General features: G+C 41.5%; 1 long non-coding RNA gene across 3 annotated transcripts in view; it reads right to left on the bottom strand.

The window, feature by feature from the left end:
* Nucleotides 1-300: 300 nt before the first annotated feature.
* Nucleotides 301-19,125, bottom strand: part of LOC311437107 — a 59,737-nt gene continuing 40,912 nt past the window's right edge. For 2 of the 3 annotated variants that reach the window (XR_014693297.1, XR_014693299.1), the window contains exons 3-5: nucleotides 2,142-2,281; nucleotides 1,434-1,523; nucleotides 301-461 (exon numbers count right to left, since the gene is read on the bottom strand). This is a non-coding gene — a long non-coding RNA (uncharacterized lncRNA). The remainder of the gene's footprint in view (nucleotides 462-1,433; nucleotides 1,524-2,141; nucleotides 2,282-19,125) is intronic. The other variant, XR_014693298.1, reaches the window with a different exon arrangement.

Here is a 19,125-nt window from a genome sequence, read left to right on the forward strand (position 1 = left end):
GAGCTCCATCTGTGAGCTTAAAAAAGGAAAAACCAAGCAAACCTTTATTTTTTTTCCCCTCCATCAAGTTCTGTCTAAGCAGACAGCTTTCAAAGGGCTCAGCATTTTCTGAGTTGCAGGTTCCCTTTATGTTTCTCACAAAGTGGTTGCCCACAGTCATCAGATCTGTTTGAAAACCTTTGCCTTCTCCACGTTGGAAATTAGATGCACAATTGCATTTCCCCAGGGTTTCAGAATGGTCTCCCTAGCTCACAAAATAGAGCATAAAAGAGGCAGGTTTATGTCTGAAATGCAGACAAATAAATGGTAGCTCACATTGTGAGGATTTGTTTATTTAGCAAAGACTCAGAATGACAGACAATGACTTGAAAGGAAAGGGTAAATGTGATCCTTATTTTGTCCACCGCATGGAACTTCTTTTCCTAATCCTTCAGCCATTTGAATACGACAACTCCTGGAGGCTGCCAAGATCAGAGAGACAAAAAGGCAATCCTTCATGTAAGCACCAGCCCTCCACTTTAAAAGCTCCCTGTGCACTCTTTCAACTTGTGCCCCCAATTATATTTTCTTAACATTTGAAAATGCTTCAAGACAGCAGGTGCCTTCCTCGCCCGTGTGTTGTTCACACATTGTTGCCTGCCTTCCCTGTGGTTGTCCTCTCCTACTTTAAAACCTCACCTTTCCTTAAAGGTTAGCATAATAGCCTTGTATCCCAAAGGAGAAGAAGTGGGAGGACAGAAGACCTGCAGTCCTCTGGTACACAGCCATATCCCAGCCTGACCTGTGACAGGTCTATGCCCTGAGCTGCTTGGTCTAAATGCAAATTTTCTGCTGCAGGAAGAAATAGTTTTGGTGTACACCCTTATGAGGGCTGTGTGCTGCCAACCACTGGTCCCCCTCCACTGGGGCTCTGCTGGCTGCAGCCCCTGCTGAATGCTCTTCATGGAGCTGGCAGAACTGGGGAGGAGAGAGTCCCTAAGCAAGGAGGCTGTGGTGGTGAGGATGGGAATGGTGAGTCTTGTCTGAAAGGATGAAGGGCCACTACCAAGTCACACAAGGTAGGTTGGTTGCTTGGCTTTTTTTTTTTTATTTTTTATTTCTTTTTCTTTCTTTTTTCAGGTGGGAACACGTTAAGCCATCTTTTCCCGTATAAAACAAGTGGATGGCTGGTGTGTGGGGCTAACTGTTAAATCTCTCTGAATACACTGACACTGTGAGGTCCAAAGCACCTGTCCAGAAGGCTCCAGACTTTACCTGGGAGCTGAATCCCACCCTAGGGGACTCCTGGTGCTACACTGAGCTGGGACAACAGCTCAACTTTCTGCTGCCTCCAACGAATTGCATTTTTTTCCTAAGAACTCAGCTGAAGATTTATCTGGTCACACACCCAATCTCATTGATAATCAAGAATGAAGCTAATAATTCAGACCTACCATAATGGACAGCTAGCACCCACTGATGATGGCCAGACAGCAATGCAAAGACCAAGGGAATGAGCTTTTGTACCTTGGGTACTTGGGAGTCTGTGGAGGAAACCAGAAGGTAATAATCATATAACATTTAAAAATTCATATCCACATAATGAGTCCTGCAACTCCCTTCTTAACCGAGAATGCAAAAGTCCCATATAATAGGAGGAAGCATTTAAAGCAATAAGAAGGCACTGCTTCCTCCAAGTTGTTCACATAGACACTAATGCTGCAAAGAGAGTTTGCAAATCATCACAACCTGCTGCCGAGCAGCTTGTGCAGCACAGAGCATTGCACGGGCTGCCATCTTGGTCGCCCTTATTAAAAAATAAATCATGTATAGAAAGGGAGGAGCAGCTTTGTGCTGCTCTGTAAGGGCTCCTGATTAAGCATGCTGCTGCTTTTAATGACCCTCAAATCTGGCATTTTAATGCCTGGCAGGGGTGCGGTGCTTTGATTTTACAGTATCAAGGGCACATGAAAAACAGATTCAGATGATTAAGTTTATCAATATAACCTTTCGCTTCTCATTTCTCTATAGAGCACTGCAGGGTTTCAGGCACAGAAAAGAGACAGAACTGTCCTGGTACATCTTCCTTACCTCCAGCCTTGTAGCAAACCTTACACTCATGAGCTAATCACACACAGTGACTACCAATTACCAGTCTTTACCTGTGGATGAAGTCTGCGATGGGCTAGTTGGAGCATTTTCAAGTGGGAGGGAGAAAGTTCAGTGCTTGTACCACTCCCTCACCTTTTGTGTGTCTATCTCTGTCTGGTGGGATTTGTGCTGGCCCATCCTGACTTGCTACCTGCAAGAAATCCAAAGAAGGGAAAAGATTTAATCCCTGCTGCTTTCAATGTCCACCTTCCTGCCACCTGAACAAAATGTCAGCAATAAACTTCATCTGGGCATGAGGTAAAGGAGAGGAAAGGAACGGCTGTCCTATCATCTCCTATCCCCCTTCACCTACATGAGCATTCAGCTAAGCCTTCAGGAGGTGCCACCACAGGATGCCCTCAGAGGGCCTTCTCATTCATCAGGGCTTCTTGAGGAACACTGGAGGAGAAGAAGAAATGTGTAGGACATTCCTCTTAGCAGGACAGCAGCAGTAAAGCTAGAGAGGATGCTCTCTGAGTGCATACTGATAGCACAAAATGTCTTAATTCCCACTGTCCCACAGCCTTTCTTCTCTGGTGGTGCAGCTTTACCATGTGGTCAATAATATATCTTGAGGCTACAGGGTCAGGAGGAAACATTGCTATTATCTAGTGTGACTTTCTGTGTAATGCAGAACCTAGGACTTCCTGGGACTTCACCCCATTTCAACTGCAGTTCTGTTTTAGAAAAAAAAAATGTCTAATCTCAGTTTAAGAGATGCCAGCAACAGACAGCTGACAAGAACTCCTCACATTTGCTCCGGTGATTACTTGCCATCACTATGAAAAACACACAGACTGTTTCTAGTCTGGATTTAGCTTGGCTTGAATTTCCAGTGCCTGTGTACAAGATTATGAAGAGGAAGTGCAAGTTTAGCAAAGTTTAGCATGATTGCCTTCAGGAACACCTACAGCATGTAAAAAAGCTCATTCACTGGGTTTGTAACCCATTTCTTTCACAGAGTACGCATACTGGCCCTTCATGAGGAATTTACCAAGGTGGCACACCTACATGGCATTTTCTACTGCTTATTTAGGTCTATCAGTGTAGGAAAGGTCCCTTAACAGACCTGGCTCACAGAGGTTATTACAGACATCTGAACTTCATATAACATGACCTACCTGTTCAAATTGTAACCTCGGTGTATGTTCAATAAGGACCAACCGTGCTCTGAGTTCAATCAAGACCCCAAGTTTTGTAACACTTTTCAAAATATTATTTTTTTTTATTTGAAAACAACTTGTTTTAGAAAATAATATCGAAAACGCAAGTTTGAGATACTTTTCTCTCACCTTTCAACCCGTGTTAGCAACTCAGGTTGCCATGAACCCAAAGTGTCAGTTTTGGAGTGTCTAGGAAAAAGGAGTAGGAGCAATTACTTGCATTCTTTAAAACATGATTGATCTAATGCTGTCACAGGAGAACTCACGCCTGAGTCTGATGGCATTGGCTGCTGAAACGAACCTAAAGTGTCATTCTGTGACTAAGAAACATAATGAAAAGCAGAATATATTTTCCGAGCTTAGGTCAAAGATCCCCTGTTGGAAAATTCTGAAATATGCTTGGAGACGATTTCGCTAACATATAGTTTTTGATATGTTTCTATCTATTTTAGGCTCTCTGGAACCAAGAACCTATGAACATATACAATACCCCTGTCTATACATCCTGATACTTGGGTGAACAGAGGAGCTTTCAAAGTTTCTGAGCTTGTCTGCTATTATTGCATATTTAACCATATTTCTAATTTTTTGCTGAACGTATAATTAGTATGCTTGCCTCTTTTTTGAAATAGATTTCAAATAGCTTTCAAAAAAAAGCTATTAAAAAAGTGTGGGTTTTTTGTTTGTTTTTTTTCGGGGGTGGGAGGAGGGAACAAAATAGTTTATGTGACCATCAAAAACTGCTGATTCAATGAAAGCAAACCCTTTCAGGGACACATACACATTTTGATGGCAACCTTGGTCAGACAACATTTATAAAAATCAGAACAGAACTAATGACTCAAAAGGGACACAGTGTTTCACCCAAGCCAAATAGGAAAGGGGCTGTTAATAAGAGCAGTATTCCCAAACAGGACTATGCCAGTTACAGGTGTATTAAATACTGGTAAAGATTTTCAACCCAGATGTCCCACAATCTAGGCAGATACCCGTACAATCCAGTACTGGGGTCACTGCGACAGTCCATCTCTTTTCTACATAACTTCTGCTGAAGCTCTTCCCTTCTGCATTGTAAATGAAGAGCAGTGGGGAAGGCAGCAGTTCTACAGACTGACATTTAGGGAGGGCACTCACCTCTAAGAACAGGGAATAGTTTACTCTGCTATAAACTGAAGTTTATATGTCACTGAAAGAGCAAGGATGTAAAAGAAACTAATAACCACCCAGATGTAGACATTTGTCACTTAGAAATTGAATAAATTCAACTGAGGAATAAATCTAGAGAGAGAAATACACTCTGGAGCAGGAAAAGCTCTTGGTCTGAATGTTGTCTCATAGTCATGGCTTTATCCTGAGTATCCCGAGTCCTTTTCCCTTCTGATTGGGCACTTCACAGTTATCATCTGCAATTGCAAATCAAAACATTTTGATTTCCCAAGGAACTGAGGTATTTTTTGTTTGTTTGTTTGTTTTTATCCACGAGGTACACATGAATCTTCTCTGCTGTTTTACATTCCAGATAACAAGGATCACAGCCCCAGTAGGGTGGAACAGTCTTAGCCCTTAGGCTCTGCCCCTGGGCCATAAATACAATAATAAAGGCAAACATGACTATCAAATGGAATTTCAAGGTTTTCCTACAAAAGATGCCACAGTAACACCTATTTACAGGGCATATTTGGCTCTGGGGCCTCTCATGGCAGCAGAACCACCGCAAGAACAGAGGGACACGACAAGAAGACCACGATGATGTGGCATGCACCTCAGCTTCCCAAAGTCTACGTATGAGATTGGTGGGCAAAGAACACTTCAATACTCCCTGGTCTGCACAGACCTCATCTTTCCTGACATCCATGTCTGATAATTCCTACTGGAATCATCCCCTGCAGATTTCCATCCACAGGGAGGCTTAACAGCGAGTTAGCAAGAAAATAAATTTTTCCTGAACATTTTCAGGAGGGAATCATTGTTAAAGCCAGAAAAGTAGAAATGAAAGTGTACAAAGTTTAGGGGAGAACTTATCTGGGACAAAGTTCTCAGCAGCTCCATGCTGAGTGAATGGTCTGATCTTTGTGGATGTATACTAGTATACAGAAAATACAGATGTCTATGTTTTGTAAAAGAAATAAGAGTTTATTAAGAAGTAGTAATTTGGTTCCCAAGTGGATCATATTAGGAAGTTGAAGGCAACAACTAGTTGTAAGGTGATTTATCATCTAATAAAATTGACAACAATAAGACCACTAAACTGTATTTATTAAAAGTAGATTAGTGTTGCACTTGGAAGAAAGATTCAAAGAAAAGTAGCATGGCACAGCTAATCAAGACCAGCTATGCACAGCAATGACATGAGGAGAGAGTAGATGTCTTTCTTCTTAACAACTTGTTTGTGTAACTGACCAAAATAATAAGGGAAACTATTGAAAAGGAAGGTGGAGCAATAAAGTAAAGTAACAGAAGAAAAACATTAAGATAAAAACTCCTAAAATATCCTTATACATATTTATAAAGAGGTCTCATACACTCTGTTTATGTCTCCTCTGCTTATGGAATAATGAACTTTCCGAGGCAACGATGATGATTCTGAAAAGGTATTGGCCAACTGTATGTCTTACAGACATATCTTGAAAGAAAAGAGACTGAGAGAAGAGCATCATCCAAAATCCAAAACTATCCTTCCATAATAAAGAAAGCTTTCAACACAAAATTGTCACTTTAAATGAAACTTCTCTCAAAAACACACAGACTTAAGTATTTGACTCATATCATTACTTTCCATTCTGAGGTGACTCCAACATGTTACCTGCATTTTGCAATACAGTTTAATTGAGGATGTTCTCTGACCCAATTAAAATAAATGTCACAATCCATTATCTTTTATGGAACAGCAATTCTGATTTCCATTTGTGCTATTTCCTTCATCCAAGAGAAACTTAAAATGTGATTTAAATGAAACCAAGAGACAGGAAGAGTGGAAACACACCCTGTGCAAAAGACCCTCTAAACCAACAAAGATAATTTCCAATGCTTGGATGCTTAAGTCCACAAAGTCCAAATATAGGATGAGATATTTTGAATGGTAAAAATAACTAAGCATTGGAGCAGAATGTGAAGGAGAGGGTAATGTGGTGTACCATTATCTATCTGACCTTAGTAAGTGAAGATTATATGTTTTATGAAAACGTATACTCTATTTCAATCATAAAGTATCTGGCTCCAAGAAGGATAAGCTTCTCTGTGAAGACCACCAAAGCAGATAATTACAATGGCTTAAACTCAATGAGATGTCACAGCAGGATATATGCGTTGTCAGGATGTGTATACTACCTGTTGATGGGAAATGCTCTTTGCTGGATCAGTTTTGCATACTGGAGAGCATGGGACTCATCTTGAGTGAATTTGGTGCTGGGAGTGGAATGTCACTTCTGGGTTAACAGATGAGCAGGTATAAAAATTTTGGAGGGTTTGCTCTGAACCAGACTCACAATGAAGTTTAGAGGTTGCTCTAAGACTTGCACAGCATGCTACTGCTGCAAAACAAGTTAGAGACCCTGCAGAAGTGATTTCTGAGCTGGAACTTTCATCTTCCCTCTTCCCAGGCAGACGTGCAGGACGTGTGGCACCAGGCATGGCCTTGCACCAGAAACAGCCATGGGAGCATCCTGCAGCTCCCAGAACAAGTCACTGGGAAGGGGAGGTCAGGTATAGACCTTACTTGATTAAACTGCTTCCCCCTAAATTCACTGCATGTGTTTTTAAGAAGTGTTCCTGGGGAGGGTTATTTTACTGTAAAAAAGCTGGAGAGATATGCAGGCTTACAGGAGTGACAGAGGCTCTGGGAAACACTCGTGGCATTGCTTGTAAATACTTCAGGTACCATAATTCAAGGGCATACTCTGTAACCAGGTACACGGCTTGGCTGTGCTGCAAAAATTACTAAACATTTGTGTTTCTAAAAATAGGTGGAAAAAATAATTGCACAGAGATGCAATTGCTATCACCATCATAGTTTACACTAGGAAACAGATACTGCAGAGATCCTGGTATCATCTCAGATCCCACTCTTATCCCCAGAAGCGAACATTCACTGCTTTTCAGCTGTGATCTCATCAACAGTCTTGCAAGCCACATCTTAATTTGGCGTGAGCAATTCCCAGATGTGAGGTCAGAAGTTTACAGTGATACAGTTAGCTCAAGTGGAAAGACTCTTGTAGGTGTGCACATCATGCTCCCCAGTGCAATGGTGGGGGTGATGCAGCCAGCCCTCTGCTCACAGCAAACAGCTTTGAGCCAGCATGTAGCAGAGTTTACGATGAAAAACCAGCCATGGGATTGAAACACTACAGAGGACTTAATAATCTCTCCAAAAGAGCAGTACCTCTGGTTTCTCTGGCTCTGGGCAATATGTGGGTGCAAAAATTTCCTCCCGCCACTTGCTTTCTGTTTGCTTATGAAGTTCAACCACTGCTGAGTTCTTGTGCCCGGCTCAGTGCTGCTCTGTGCCACAGTCAGACCTCAGACCTTTGGCCCTCAGATAGGAAGAGATCAGAGATTGATTTCTGTGGGTGCACAGATAAATCACAGGAGCAACCCCGAGGCCAGCATTCACACGCCATGCAGCTGAACTCTACACACACAGAACAGCATCATCGCATTTACTGTACGTCTGGACCAGTAAAGGATCTCTAAATTTGGGCAAGGCTCACAAAATCCTTCTAACAGACTTAACCCTGTCCCCTCAGCTCAACAGCTTCTCAGGAAACTCCTTCACCTGGATATTTGTAATTGCTGCTGCTGCTTGGGACTGATGAATTACTACCTCCTCAACCCCATACTGCTTCTCTTGAAGGCAGAGGGAATTTCAGCACATTATCCCCAAGGTTCAGAGCTTACCAAGGTTACCCTGATAACCAACAGGACCTGATAGCCACATTCACTCATTTGGAGATCCTCTGACCCATCCAGACTTTGCTCACAGGGGAGCCAAGAGAAATTCTTGGACCCAAAATGGGAGCTGGCTGATGTGGCCAGGGCTGAGCGTGTTCATGCCTCACGCAGCCCTGAAGAGTATCCTGTAGCTGGGCAGACAGGCCCAGGAAGACATTATCAGCATTTCAACTCCCTTCTATAACTGCTCCCAAATTTCAGGGCAGTCATTTATTTTGCCCGGACAGCCAAAGCCTCACCCAGCTCACAGGCCACGTTGAAGAAGCAATGTCGAAATGGCATTTTACAAGCTACTGATGAAAAAGAACAGGAGTCTCAAGCTGCTGGTCAACGATGTAGAAAAAGCAGTGGATTTATCAGCAAATGCATACGCAATAAGCGCAGCGAGACAGAGCCATCCATCATCAATTTGTCTTGTGGGGCCAGGGGGTTTATTGCCTGACTGACTGGCATCTGCATAAGCAGCTGGACTCTATGTTACCGAAGAAGATAAAAATAATAAATATGATTAATTAACAGCATCAACACCAGTCACATATTTGCATTACTGGAAAAGCTAATGGCTGCAAGAATAATGTTAATATAGTGCAGTAATAAGTAATAGTATTCCTTCGCTATCCAGAGGAAAAAGCTGAAATGAAATGGACTTACAGTGCCTGCCAGGTCTGCTTCTGAAGTTAAAAAAAAATAATAATAATAAAAATCCAGATGAAGAATTGTAAGATTGAGCTCCTAGTAGTTAGAAAATCTATTTAAAAAAAAAAAATCAGGAAAATTTATAAAAGGATTTAAACTCCTAGTTTATTAGGGAGCAGACTGAGGCCTATTCTCCCACTCAAGGGCATGGTTAGACTAAAAAGATTACCAAGGAAAGCAGCAAATACTGCATCTCAGTGTTGTTAAAACAAGACTAAATGCCCATATCTGAGAGATCTGTTCTAGCTCAAACAGGCTGGGATGCAGCACACAAAGCAGGAATTACTGGGAAGAACTCTCTGGCCCGTGTTAGTCAGGAGCTGAGAATGGAGTATTATAAACAGCCTCTTCTGGACTTAAATTATGGCTTTCTGGTCCACTGCCTTCCTGTGCAGGGCAGTGCAAACCTCATCTCCCTGAGCATGGGAGGACTCAAGGGATGTGGCCTCCGGGGAGGATGAACAGGCTTTGACCTTTTACCCCACTCTGGGGTGTTCTGTTGGATCCACAGCTCCAGCCTATGGCTGGGGAAGCATTAAATAAACTACTTCAGCAGGGTTGCATTCACACCCCATCCTGGCCATTTGTGGCTCTGCACAACAGTGCGAGCACTGGAGAAGGAAGAAATGCTGATGCTTTTCTTTGCACACTCACACTCCCTTGGGGTGTCTGCCCCAAACCTTCACGTCTCAGAAGCTGACGTGACCAACACAGAGGGTGGGCACTAAACCCAGGTCTAAGACAAAATAAGGGGTGATACAAGCAGACCTTGAGTACCTGCATAGTGCAAGGTCAAACAAAAAAAGCTTCTTAGGAAAGAAGAAAGGGAGATTCACATGACACGCCAAGAAAAAGGAGGTATGTTTATATCAGGACATGCTAAGAAGGCACGTCTTGCCTTTGCTGGGAAGAAACTCTGTGCTGTGCACTCATTTGCAGTCTGGTACATCGTCAGTATACAAGTACTTCCCACTCTCATCTGTGCTTTTAACATCTGCTTGGGAATTTCTCTGTAACAGTGCGGTAAATCCCACAAGCTCTGCCTGAGAGGATGCAGTTGTCTCTGTGGGAACCACAGGATGCACAGACTGCTCAGATCCACTGGGGCAGTGGGTGCATGAGCAATGCAAACACTTAGGTCTCAGTACCATTTGCATCAGTTTGCCTCACCCTCTCGGGCTATTTGTAAGCCTCTTATCGCATTTGGCCATAGCTTATCATCAGTTTTTCCCTGCAGCAAAGACCAGCTAAGTATAGCCAACAAGCTAAAGAAAATCACCCTTCCCCTGTATTCAGCATCTGTAAGACTGTGCTGGGTCCATTTTCAGAACAGAAGACCTCCAGAGGTCCCCTTCAACCCAAACTATTCAATGATTACCAAGGTACTACTATACCTAACCCCATATGGTGCCTGTTCCAGGTAACAGATGATTCCCCTGGAGCTTCAAAACTTTATGGAACGGGGTCACAGGCAGGAGAAAGTAAAACATGTCCTTGACTTCAGGATCAAGTTCATCTACTAGTGACGCATGTGAAAGCATATGAGGAAAAAAGAAAAAAAAAAAAAAAAAAATCAAATGAACAATTCAAGCTGATGCAGACTGATGTGATTCTCCATGAAATTCCAGGTACTTAGAATTTCTTCTTGGGGCTCACCAAAGCATGGGCTTCAAAACCACGACCTTTAGTGTTTTGATTTCAAGATGGGCAACAAAAAGGAGCAATTAATAAAGAAAACTGCAAACGGGTGGAGAATTAAAGAGGGCTCGTGTTTTTGCAAGGATAAGTCAAGAAAACATCCTAAGCTAAAAGTGTAGAGCAATGGATATGGAAGGTGCAGAAATCCTTCCATTCCTGGATCAGACACACTCCTCCTCAGAACCACGCAGGAGTACTGGGTGTACAGTTACAGTTCAGCTTAGGTGTTGCCTTGAACAGATGATCTTACACGAAGCTTGACTTTGACTAAGATATTTTTAAATCAGATGCTAGACAGAAATACTTGAGAATAATCACAAAGCAAATATTCACAAGACCTGATTTGAGATGGAAAATAAGACAGTAAGGTTCTGCCTTGCATATATCTGCCCGTTGGCTTGGTCTGTGATGGTGAAAGAGTGATAAAACCAGCATGTTAAGTGGGATAAAACATATCAGGAGCCACGCTCTACGAAAATGCTAAGCTCATAGTTGGATCTTGCCAGATTTAAGTAGGTTTGACTTAAACCAGACAGTTATCAAGATACCTGCTAGCGACAGACACTCAAGTTCACTGCCTGGACTGTATCTGATTTTTCCATGTGGTGTGAATAAAGCTGGGTCTGCTCAGTGGGACTCACTGGTCAAAATATCCACATTATAAAGGCAAGATCGGGGAACACATCTGGGAAAAGGAATCAAATGAAAATAAGAGAAAAAAAAACGTAGCCTGTACAAGAGTTTTACCCTACCTGAAGCAATTTTATATAGTTAATGGATTGTGCCTTAGTATTGAATGCTAGGCATGAGTAATGCTTTCACACTAACTGGGAAAAGGCATCTTTTCTAATCTAGTTGAACAGCACACCACAGTTAAGATTTTATAATGCAAAATTGAGTAATATTTTTTAATGGTAGAAATGACAATCTCACACAGACTCTTTCTTTGTGAATAGCAGTGTTCCTTCTTCAAAAGCAGCTCAGCTAAAACTTTCATACTTCATGTAATCCAGGCAAAATTAGAGAGACAATACCTCAGAGGAAACTCAAGCTAAAAAAAAAGCAAATCACATATCATAAAAATAAACTTTAACAAGTCTTTCACAGACTATTCTTACAAGAAACTGCAAACAAAAATACTTCCTTTTATTTGTTCTAAATGGAGTTTTTTTTCTATATAGAGTTTGAGGTAGATGAGTTGGCTGCATGAAAGGGTAGAACTTGGAATTCCTGATTCCTTTAAAGTACAAACATTGATAAAAAGTTGTAATAAGGATTTATTTTTATTTAATTCTGACCTATGGAAATTTTGGGATCTATTGAGTGTTGCCAACATATCCTGGGAGAAAATTCATGTTCAACGTTTTTCCCTATGGCAAAGAAGAGAGACTGCAATTAATTGCACAAGGGATGCTCAGCTGTGCTCGGGGTGGGAGGGGGCTGAGTGACAAGCACTGCTCTGCCAACTCAGACTGAAGCAGTTACCCTGGTTCTTGTCACCTCTGATTTCTTTGAAGATCTAAGTGCCAGACTATTCATGTCTGTCTTGGAGGAGACGTTCCACTTTTCAAGCAAACTTTGGGCAGAAGAGACAAGGAGACTGATCCCCTGGGCTGGGTAGGGCATCTACCTGCGAAATGGGACATTTGTGCTCCAGCCCCTTTTAAGTGTTTCACGGCCAAACAGCAGAAGAGCTATAGTTCACCACCCTCTGTAGGGTGCTCATGCTGCAGCTGGCCAAAGCACCGTATCTTGCTGAGGACACTGAGACAAGGTTATTTAGTCTGATTTCAATCATCCAGGGAAGATCTGGGCAGTCACAGCAAGACCTATTACTTATACAGGTAGAGTATGTTCCTTAAAAGGCTCATGTTCTGCATAGTCCCCAAATATAGGGCAAGTTATTTTATTCACATTGTATCTCCTGACAAAAAAAAAATAAAAATCAACACAAAACACGTGTTGTATATTGGGGCCAATACAGTTGCTGCTCCTTGTTTTCAGTTCAACTAAGAACAATCTAAAAATAGAAAACAGTCAAAGAACCAAAACTCAACAGCAGCCTGCGTCATTGCTATATATCTTCAAACCACAGTAATATGAGATGATAAATAAAAAATAGAGAAAAAACCTCCAGGCCATAAAAACAGAGAAAGGGAAGAAGTTTCTAAGGAGAAAAGAAAAACTCTCAAACGTTGCAATCTTAAATGAAAAACAGCATAACATGAAGATTAAAATTTTATTCAGTTCAAGATAAAGAGGAAAAAAAAAAGTAAAAATAAAGAAAAAATATTGTGGCCAAAGTCCCCCTTCTAAGGAAGGGCACAGAATTGTTCACAGCCTTGTACCATCTTACAGCTTGTGGAGCAGCGGTCCTACACCCCAATGCCAACACCAAACCCAGTTTTTTGGAATTCTTGTGCCTGTTTTAGAAGGCTGTTTCATTAAGTCTAGGGCAGAGAAAATCTCATAAGATCTCATATATCTCCTCATAAGAGGTTTCAGTAGGGAATTATCCTCACTGTTAAAATCATGCTCTTTTTTCTAGCACAGCCTTGGCTGAATTTCCCCATTCCACCCGTTTGATCACATTTTGTCTCTGCTAATTTGAAGACCATCCCCTCAATTTCAGAGATGACCCATTTACAGAGCTGCTACACTGAAGCCTCCTTCAAGTTCGGTCTCTCTAGAGCACATTTCCCAGGCCTAGGCCCTTTTCTGCAGCTCTTTTCCAAGTTTTCCTATCTTGTTTTTAGGACAGCCACCAGAACTGAACATTGCAGTGACAATCTCACTAATGCCACCGATACCAAGGGTCAGAGTCACCATGGTGGCCTGCAACTCCACAGCCACCTCTCTGGAGCACATCTCCACAGGCCCCAGGTGCCTGTTCCCCTGCCCTCAGGCCACTCTGTCACCCCTTTACCAGGCCCCAGCTCCACAGACTATCTAAATCTTGATCCCCATTGAATTCTTGCCCCCCTGGGTCCTCAGTGGAACAATAATGAATATTTTATCCACATGGGTTCAGGGACACTTGCACTCTTTGAGGATGAGTGTGAATGTGTGTTCCCTCTTCAGCCCTTGCTGTTTATTGCACTCGGGAGGTCATCGGGTTTGCTTTCCCAGCAAGCACAAATTGATTTCTATTCTCCTATTTTTATTCTAACCTAACTGCTTAAAATAATGAGCACTTTTTAATTAGCCAAATATTTATTTAATGACAGGGTGGTGAGCAGGGACTTGTTTTCACTTCCAGTCACGACTGTCTTCCTGGCACGATCCTTGGTGCCATGAGCAGAATGCTTATTGACTTCACCCCTGCATGGAGACAGGAAACCTTGCTGCACAGGGGCAACTCTCTTTGTTCTGCAATATGAATGCTTAATTTAAATGTCATTAAAATTACATCACAGAGCCTGAAACTTTCTAAACAAAGCTGGTTAGATTGCATCCCAGAAGAAGCTGCTGCTGAAAGATAGTGCTTATTTATTCACCTGTTTTATAATAGCATTATATACTTAACTCTTCAGAAAAGAGGTTCAGGGAAGATAAAGACCCTGACCACAGATACCATTTTCTTTTTCTTCTCTCTTTTTTTTTTTTTTTTTTCTGGATTTTACACCTATGTTAAGAAAGAAATATGCTTAACACATTTTTTGTTAAAGCTAAGGAGGACAGATTTGTGCTCCTTCAGGCAACTGAAATATGAAACACAAGCAGTTCTGTTTACTCAGATTTATCAAGTCCTGTAAATTAAAAATTTCTTCTGAATTCCCACTGGTATTGCTAGGCTGCATCCTGATAACCAAAAATCTTCTATTGCTAGAAACAGATCAATGAAATTTCCATTATCCAGGCTGAAACAAATGCAAAACCAAAATTAGTGGTAAAAATCATCAGAAGACAGAAACATTTTGAAAGTCTTCCTGGATGAATTAGAAAAAGGCAAATGTTTTAAGACCTTTCATGAAGTGCTCTCCTCCAGACCTTCAGTGGTTCTAGAGAAAGTGGGAACCCAGCCTAGCTGATCATTGCTTCAGCTTCATGGCAGCAACAGTACTGTCTTCATGACTCACTTCTCACATTCATGATCTTGCTTATCATAGTTTTATCGTCAAATGAAATACAGGAGGGAAGTTTTTACCTAAATGACCTAAGAGCAAAAGTCGCACTAATTTTCAATGTGTCAGCTGTCATCCAGGACACCAAGCTGCTTTCAAAAGTCATACAGTACATGTTGGTGTTGTTACACAAAGGGATTTCTAGCCATACAGACTCTTTGATAACAGCTTGTTGTCTCAGAAGAAAGCAACTCGCTCAGTTTGCATGACCACTTCTAAGACCTCTGTTAAGCTTTTAAATGGAATTAGTGAAGTTTTCAAAAGTTACCACAGACTCATCACTAAAAGTGTTTCTCATTGAAAGCTCTGTGCAAATTATATAAAAGTCAAGCAAAATGAAAACTCAGAGAACAGCCATCACCACAGACACCATAACACTGAGGAGTATGGCAAGAATACAAGTGGAGAAGTGCAGTTAGAATCAAATAGTGGGAAGATGCAACTTTCCACTAGCTTTGTTTTGTAACACATAAATGAGACACATTTGTGCAGAAGCAGGAAGCTTTCTATTGCCCTCCACACCAACTGTCACCCCACAACTACATCAACCCAAGCATCACTGCACAAAGATGCCACCATTTCAGACTGTTTTGCCACATTGACTTGGCTGTCTGCAGCAGTAGCTTCTAGTTTTAGCATCCTTTTTCAGGCCTTGTCTCTCTGAAACATTAAAACCAAAAAGGAAAGCAAAAATGCCTGAGATTATTTTCTCAGTTTGTCTTACATGCAAGAAAATATCCAACAAGTACTTATATGTCTTCCAAGAGACCTAGATTCTGGTTTCTGTGAATCCTCAGATGAGCTAGGGCAAATGGTTTGGTGGTACTCAGGTACAAGCACACCACAGCTTCTCTGCTCATGCTCCACTTGGCCACATAAAAGCCCCAGGCAGCAACAAGCCCATATTGACTGTAGTGGTGTGCCTAAACTAATAAACTCTGACTTATGAAGTCAGCATCCCCATGCAGTGCCCTACATCCAAATCCACTGGCATGAGTTCAAGATACAGGTATTTATTCACATAAAACATATATCCATGGCGATGTGTTATAGCATCCTTTGCCTTGATTTCTTATGTTCCCTTATCTGGAGCTGTGCCTTTTATATTTTTATATATATATAGATATATGATAACTAAGAGCAGAGCAACCTCCAACAGTTTCTGAAGTGTTTCTTTAGTAATACTATCCCTATCTTATTGACAGAAGGTCCATATATAAATGAGATGTTAAAAATGTAAGTAAAATCAGAAGTTTTTCTTAAATATGTCACCTCCAGTATCATTTACCCAAACACAGCCTAGGAACAACATTACTACAGTGGCAAGAAATGCAAAATACATTAAAGAAGGCATCAGCACAAGGAAAGGACAAGGTGTTGCCAAATAGCTTGAGAGCTGATATGGTCCCATTTTGATCCCCACATCAGAAAGTCACGTGTCTAACTTCATTCACACATGAAATCTTATCTGAAGATGCTTTACTGAAGATATGGTATGATCCCAATTATAAATTCTCCAGACTCTTCTGGGGCCAATTTACAAAGGTTTATGTGCAAACCTAACGTTGGGAGATGAGAACACAATGTTCTTTAATACGCAAAGAAAACCTGACCAGAGTACTATGATCAGATGACTTCAGTTTCACCAAAGATAAAACATCTGCTGAGTTTGGAGTGAGCAGCTCTTAGAGAGATGTCTTAAGAAAAATTGCTTTTCACGGCTACCTTACACACTACAGCAGACAGCTTTTTACTGAAGCTGATCAAAACCTTTTTCAGCAGAAATCTAGGGAGAGAGGATGTCTTAAAAAGAGAAGATCTGCTTTCCTTGAAAAATTTCCACTTTTTGGAGAAAATAGAAAACCAAAGCACTAGTATTCTGAAAAGTTCTAAGATTTCAGCCAAAAAAATGACGTGACTGGCAAGGTGTTAAAATGCCACATGCTCTCTCCATTTCTTTGGGCCATGTTTCCTATGGGAAGTACGGAGGCAGGATTAGGGAGGCTCGGGGAGGGGGACTTTGGAAAGAGGGGGGATGATGCACAAGGCATTGAACTAGAGCTCCCACATTGTGGCTCAGCAGTATTTCTCACCAGACTGGGGGAGTTGGGAAGAAAGTATGCAGGGTGTGGTTGCTTTTTTTGGACAGAAATTTAAAAAAAATAGCCCCAGAATTGACAGTTTCTAGTTTTATTGTCTGAGAAGTCAAAAATCTTCCATAGGGAACCCTTCCGCCCCCTCTCTGATCCCTGACCATATTTGTTTGACCAGATTTGCTGGGTACTGGCATACTGGTTCAGTGTTTCTTTTTAGGGAAAAGGAGGAGACCGTAGTCTGTCATATCTTGGGGAACTGGGTTAGAGACTAGAGACGGATGACAAGGGTGATTGGGCATGGTGTTGGCAGGGTGTCAAGGGGAGCTGAGAGGGGGTGGCAACCATCTGCCTGGAGAAGGAGGTTGCTGAGACGGAGGTAAAGGAGGTGGCAGAAGGAGAACAAGTTTGTGGTGTATTGCAGAAAGACTTTTGGTTTAGTTTGAGAGTAGGGTGAGTGTGGACCCACTTCTCATCCAGCAGAGGGAAGTTATTAATGCCACTCAATATGAGCTTGCTTTCATTGAACAAAAGGTGGGTGAACTCACTCTCAGGAAGTTAGCGTTTGCCTTGCCTCACAAGGCTGTGGAAATATTGAATAAAGCTGCAGGGAAGTGAATTTCAGCTACAAAAAGCCTAAAGTAGATGACTCATGCTCTTTCTAGGTATTCCTGCCAGAAGGTCTAATTGTAGGAATCTGAATTGCAACCAAAGATTCATTCCCAGGTTGAAGTTATTCCTTCCCTGTATGCATCATTCATCCCAGTATAAGCAGTGTCAGAGAGAATAGCATCAAACACCCTTGCATCTATAACCCAAAAGGGGAAGGCTAGTAAGAATCACATCTTTGTAAATTTTCTGGCCTTACAGCAATAGCCTCCAGACAGTCAGCACTCAGAGAATACCAAATATAACATAAGCTTGAGGAATGCACAATTACAGACCATGCAGAAACAAGAGCAGGGTGAAGAGGAAGCCAAATTCACAGAAGCAACCGATGGAGAAAGTGATGTTTCCAATGACTGTCCAAAATATTCAATGGAATATTAGTGTTCTAATACAGAACTAATATATTAGTGTCAGAAAAACATCAACGATAACAAAAACAACAACAATGAACCATTGTGGAGCTGCAGGACATTCAGCATTATAAAAAAATGACAATTCCCAGACAAGAACTTAGCAGTGTTGTGACAGAAGCCTCAGGTGGGCCTGCCACAATCTTTCCTACATGGTGAAAAAGGGAAAGCAAAAAAATGAAAAGTTTTATTTATTTATTGCCTCCCTCCAGATGGCAACCAAGCTGACAATTCAGAGAGACATAATACACAGACCAAACCCCATTCCATCAGACTCTGCTCCTTGCATGTTTAGGAACAGAGCAATTCTTGTTTCAAGTTGAGCTCTGCTTCTACCCATACAGAAACTTCAATGAGCCATGAAATAGTTATGAACACATCTTCCGTCCTGGCACTTCACAGAGCCACTAAGGTGGCACCTGGGCCTGTGCTGGAAGCTGTGTCACTCATCTTCATGGATAAAAGACAATTATAAAGACAGACCCATGGGGGAATTTTTCCGAATGCAAGTGTAGCCACAGAAATACAGGTTTGCTTATTTATCCTTCTCAATCAAGGATGAAAAAATATCGAGGTTCAACACTCTGAGTCCACCTGGTTCTCAGCCAAGCTTCTCCCATCAGAGATCTCTGATTCGGATAGAGCACAGACCTGGTCCCTTCCAGCCCAGCCAGAGTCCCAACTACTCTTTGTGGAGTCTTAGTCCTTCCTTCCCTTTCTGCCTCTCAGAAGAAAATATCATTATAAATAACTCACCTCCATGGTATGCTGTAGTTATGAAGACATACCATTTAATCAAAATGTTCAAAATTAACTATATTTGTGAACTTCAAATCAGCATAACGTTCAAGTAGATGCTGAAATCCTATTGAGGTCAAACTACTCAGTACAGCCTACACTGTTGCATGAAATACCTTAAGTATTTGCATTAAATAAAATTAGACTAAGGGTGACAAGCTTATACGTGTGGCAACTCATTTCTCCTCTTTCTGAAATCTGTAAAACACTTCCCCATTCAGCATTCAGGATTCATGCTTTTAAACAGATATGACTTTTCACATTTTGCTCAAGAAAAAGACCAAGCGAGAATGACAGAGAAGGCAGACATAATTTTCATATGATATGAGTTCAAACGTATGTTATTATGCTAGGTTATATAACAAACATTTGGATTATCTCAGTTTTAAAATAGTGA

The sequence above is a fragment of the Aythya ferina genome, assembly GCF_964211825.1.
Source record: "Aythya ferina genome assembly, chromosome: 5".
NCBI lineage: Eukaryota > Metazoa > Chordata > Aves > Anseriformes > Anatidae > Aythya > Aythya ferina.